The sequence below is a fragment of the Trichechus manatus genome, unplaced genomic scaffold (assembly GCF_000243295.1).
Source record: "Trichechus manatus latirostris isolate Lorelei unplaced genomic scaffold, TriManLat1.0 scaffold00061, whole genome shotgun sequence".
Taxonomy (NCBI): Eukaryota; Metazoa; Chordata; class Mammalia; order Sirenia; family Trichechidae; genus Trichechus; species Trichechus manatus.
The window spans coordinates 1,918,166-1,923,567 of NW_004443997.1; the positions used below are offsets into that span (position 1 = coordinate 1,918,166).

General features: G+C 43.8%; 1 protein-coding gene across 2 annotated transcripts in view; it reads left to right on the forward strand.

The window, feature by feature from the left end:
* Positions 1–1,004: 1,004 nt before the first annotated feature.
* RNF185 (ring finger protein 185) overlaps positions 1,005–5,402 on the forward strand; it is a 31,892-nt gene continuing 27,494 nt past the window's right edge. The window contains exon 1 of one of the 2 annotated variants that reach the window (XM_023733703.1): positions 1,005–1,697. The gene's annotated coding sequence lies outside the window, so the exon portion shown is untranslated. The remainder of the gene's footprint in view (positions 1,698–5,402) is intronic. The other variant, XM_004378958.2, reaches the window with a different exon arrangement.

Sequence of the window (5,402 nt, forward strand, 5' to 3'; positions counted from 1 at the left end):
CTTTGAACTGGAACAGTTCCACAGCCTTTCTCTGTCTTTTGTGACACTGACATTTTTGAAGAGTACAGGTCACTTATTTTGTAGAATGTCTCTCAATTTGGGTTTAACTAATGCTTCCTCTTGAGGTTCAAGTTATGCATTTTTGGCCAGAAGAGATGTTCTGTCCTTCTCAGTGCATTGTTTTAGGAGGCACATGATCTCTACTTGACGAACTCCTTGTAGTGTTAAAGTTGATTACTTTGATCATTTGTTCCACTAGGTTAACCAAAAACCAAAACCTTTGCTGGCCAGTGGATTCCGACTCATAGCATCCCTATAAGACAGGGTAGAACCACCCCATAGGGTTTCCAAGGAGTGCCTGGTGGATTTGAACTCCCGAGCTTTTGGTTAGTGGCCGAACTCTTAACCACTACGCCACCAGGGTTACTTCCACTAGGTTACACCTCGGTAAAATTATTACTTTGCTTTTGTAATTAATAAGTAATTTATGGGAGACACTTTTACAGTCTAAATATTCTGTTCCTCTAGGATATTTATTATTAGTTGGATTTCTACTACAAAGAAGAGCTTTCCCTTCTCCTCCATTATTTATTTAGTCACTTCTTTATGTCAGCAAAGACTCATGAGTTGCTGTTTTATTCAATTAGCTATATTCTATTACTATCATTATATATTTTGATGCTCAAATTGCCCCAATTTGGCCAGTGGGATCCTCTTCAAGTTAGCTTGTGTCCTTTAACATATTCCTATTATTCTTAACACTTCCTTACATTCTGGCGCAACAAGCTTATCTGGTACTTCCCCTGCCCCAGCTCTGGAATCAGTCTCTTCAAGAAGCCCCCACCCATGCGCTTTGAAAAGCTAACAAACCGCTTCCTGTCCCCAGGCGGAACCTTAGATCCGGGACCCTGACCGGAGAACAGCGTAGCGCAACAACCTTTTCCGGTTGGGCCCGGAAGTCCTTGAAAGGGGCGGCTCCGCGTCAGGTGACTAGAGTTCGCGTAGGTGGGGTCGAAGGTCGGGCCAGACGGGCTCTCTGGCGGGTTGAGTGGCAACTCGGTCGACTGATCGAATAGGTTGGAGCCGTCTAGGCGGCGTTAGCTGCGCGAAGGCACGTACGTGAGGGTCTGGGCTGGCAGACCGGGCGAGGTTGGGAGCCGGGGGCGTGGGAACGGGTTCCGCCTTCCGGAGCCCACAGGCTGTGGCACCTGAGCGCCAGCATCCAGAGACAACAAGCACGGCTCTGCTCTGGGCCTTCCTCCCCAGAAAGAAGGTCGGGCTAGCGTTGTGATCTTCCGTCCTGCAATTACATATTGGAGAAATGAGGCCCCAAGAAGGGGTGGGACTCCCACGACTCCTTTCCAGACGGGGACTTACCCTAACTCCCTTTACGCGCTTCTCTACCTGCATGGGACCGCCTCTTTCACATGGGGGTGCTTTTAACGCGTTTACCCGAGTGTAGAGGCCGAGGCTAGGAAACGTGGTGAATAGAGTTGGGCTGGGAGTCAGAGACCCTTGTTGCAGACTTCGCCGCCCGCAGTCAATTGTGCGTTCTGGGCCAGATCTCTTTCCTGTGCTGGGCCTCGGCTTTCTCACTTGTAAAACGGGATAGTGTTTCTCAGAATAATGGTTCTCACATCATCTGCTGCGAAATCTCCCGGGATGCGTGTTTTGAAATGCAGATTCCTGGACCTCAGGTGAGACCTCTGATTTAGAATCTGGGTAGGAATCGTGGGAATCCTATACGTACAGATGTTTGAAATCCACTGATCTTAGGTGCTTTCCTGCTGTGAGTACTAGATATTCATTCTCCACTTTGAGGCAGCTGGAGCCTCTTCAGAATCTTGAAAGAATTGTAATGGTTAGCCTAGAAAAGAAGTGCACTGGAAGGGAGGAAGTGTCTTTAAAAAGCAAAAAGTTTTTATGGCAATGAGGGCTTCTACTTCTTTGGGACTGAAAGAGGCAGAACTAGGACCAGTAGGTGGATTCTACAGGAAGACAGCATTTTGACTTAGTAGAAGATCTTAATGGAAGAACCATCAGAGGTGACCAGCAATGGAATCGATTGCCTCAAAGATAGTGAACTCCCTCTCCAGGGAGATGCATAGGCATTAGACGGAGGTTCTTTCCAACTTAAAAGTCTCTGATTCTAAGTAGTTATTTTGACTCTTTCTGGTGCTGACTCTACCCTCAAAGTACTTGTGACTTCTTTTTTATGCCTCCTTTTTTTTAATGACCCCCCCAACCCTGGGAGTAAGGCCAATGGGTCTGGCCTTACGCAATCTTACTGCTTATTCTTTGCACCATCCCTCTTTTCAGGGACTTTGGAATGGCCCAACATTTCACAGGGGTTCCTTAAATGTTTGTTGAACAAATAATTAAGCAGTTTCCCATCCCCATCATTTAATAGCTTATTTTCTTAGGACACCTTGGAAGTGCCCCCTTAAAACATTGTGTTTGATCAGGTAAAGCCAGTGAACTCTTTGGGTTGCAGAGTTGAGAACTCTCAGTTGGAAGGGCTCCGTGAGGTTGTCCAGGCCAGCCTTCTCCTCCCTCAGACATAAATCCTTCTTTAATCCTCTCACCAGCAGTGTGTATTGTATAGATGTTGTGCTGAGAGAATTTTTGCAGTCTGTTGGCTAACTTTCCATCCAGCCTATAAAACCAGTCCTCTTACGGACTTAACCTGCCAGTTCATCCTCACTGATGTGTAATCTGCATATAATATTTCTAGTATAACTCTAGTTTTCTAATCAGACATCAAAGCTCCTTATTTTGTGATCTACAAAATTCAGAGTAGTTCACTTTTTAAAAATCTGTTAGAAGTGCTTAAGAATGCATAAGTTGCCCTATGGAGCAGAGAATCTGTGTTATGACACAATGCTGCTGACATGCTAATGTGCAAAAAAAAAAGGTCGGAGTTGAGCCAAAACTTCCTGCCTGTGTTTATCTACTTGTTTGTGTGTGTTTCCCAGGATTAAAAATAGTTGTGAAATGCTTATTCAGATACTATCCAGGTGCTGGGTAAAGTTATCTTAATCTGGTGGTTGGGAGATAAATTTTTAAAACTTCTTAATCTGAAGGTTTCCTTTTAAAGAAGTACTTAAATTAGTATTTTCATAAGTGTGTTCTTCAGGCCTCTAATCTGAAGCTATGTCGCTGAAAAAGGGGTTCTGTTGTAAAAATAAGTTTGGGAAAAGCTACATACCTTTATCCCTTCTTGAAGTTTCTCAGTACGTAGTACCACGTTAAAGGCACTGAGAAGTTCTGCAATAAAGAAGTGCGCTTAACCTTGTTAGTCTAGTACTGTCAAACTTATTTGAGTAAAACACTGTTGTTTTTTAGATGAATCACACATTAGCCAATTCTGACCTAGACCAGAGGTCTACAAACTACCAGTCCTTCGTTTCCAGCTTTCGCATTCCAACCAGCAGTAATTATCAATGCATCCTGATGGCATGTTCGATCAATTTCAGACTGAAGAAGTTGGTAAAAATCTTTAATTTCTTCATCTTTGGCTTTAGTGGTTGGTGTGTAAATTTGAGTAATAGTCGTATTAACTGGTCTTCCTTGTAGGCACATGACAGCGTTGTACTTCAGGATAGATCTTGAAATGTTCTTTTTGACGAATGCGACGCCGTTGCTCTTCAAGTTGTCATTCCTGGCGTGGTAGACCATATGGTTGTCTGATTCAAAATGGTCAATACCAGTCCATTTCAGCTTGCTAACGCCTAGGATATCAATGTTTGTGAATTTCACTTCATTTTTGACGATTTCCAATTTTCCTAGATTAATACTTTGTGCATTCCGATTATTAATGGATGTTTGCAGCTGTTTCTTCTCATTTTGAGTTGTGCCACATCAGCAAATGAAGGTCCTGAAAGCTTGACTCCATCCACGTCAGTAAGGTTGACTCTACTTTGAGGAGGCAGCTTTTCCCCAGTTGTCTATTAAGTGCTGCCCAACCCGGGGGGGCTCTTCTTCCAGCACTGTATCAGACAATGTTCCGCTGCTGCTATTCGTAAGTTTTTCACTGGCTAATTCTCTTCAGAGGTATTCTGCCGGGCCCTTCTTCCTAGTCTGTCTTAGTCTGGAAGTTCAGCTGAAACCTGTCCACCATCGGTGACCCTGCTGGTATCTGAATACTGGTGGCATAGCTTCCAGCATCACAGCAACACGCAAGTCCCCACAGTACAACAAACTGACAGATACATGGGGGAATGTCTTGTAGAGAGGTCCATTAACCTAACCATTCACTTATTCGGTAAGTCATTAAGATAGACAATGCGAATAACAAGCTCTCAGCATGTTCTTCCACCATTTTCCATCGCAACTCGTGGGGACCCCATGAATAACTGTGCTCCATAGGGTTTTGAATGGCTGATTTTTTTCGGAAGTAGAACACCAGGTCTTTTGTCCAAAGCGCCTCTGGGTGAACTTGAACTTCCAACCTTTTGGTTAGCAGCTGAGCACATTAGATATTTGCACCACCAAGGGACCCCTCAGCATGTTCTTAGTGGGGTAGAAACGCAGTTTTTAAAAGTAGGGACCAAAGGGGCTTCTGGCTTACAATTCTAAGATGTGGACCTAATTGCTTTATGGCTATCATGGCCCTTATTTCTCTATTCTTTACATCTGCTGGGCATGACATGGGTTTATCTCTTCATTTCATTGGTCTGTGGGACCAAAGCACTTGAATGGTGGACCCTTGTCCCCCATTTGCCCCCCTAAGGACACATGACAATCGGAAACAGTACTTCTGTGGTCATTGAGCCTACTTCTGTGGAGATGGCCCAGGAAATTGGCTGGCAGTTCCCCTCTGGGACCAATCACCAGCTTGACCCCCATGGTAGTCTCTGTAGCACCTGATCATTTAATATCCACTCTCCCAACTGCTTCTCAGAAGCACTTTGTGTTGTATGCATGGCAGGGGTTTTTAAAAATGAACGACTCTCTGAATACCCTGAGCCCTAGTGGTGCAGTGGTTAAGAGCTCGGCTGCTGACCAAAAGGTCAGCAGTTAGAATCGACCAGCTGCTCCTTGGAAACCCTGTGGGGCAGTTCTGCTGTGTCCTGTAGGGTCACTATGAGTTGAAATCGACTCGATGGCAATAGATTTTTTTTGGTTGGACAAAACCAGGAAAATTTTTGTTTTTTTCTTAACACTCACATCTTTTCCCAGGCACTTCTCAGTTGAAGAGCTTGTTTTTTTGTTTGTTTGTTTTTTTGTTTTTTTTTCATCATCAGTTTATTTTTTTTTTCATTTTTATTTTATTTTATTTTATTTTTAATATTTTATTGTACTTCAGGTGAAGGCTTACAGAACAGATTGTTTCTCATGTAACAGTAACACACATGCTGTTTTATGACATTGGTTAACAACCCCACAACATTTTAACCCTC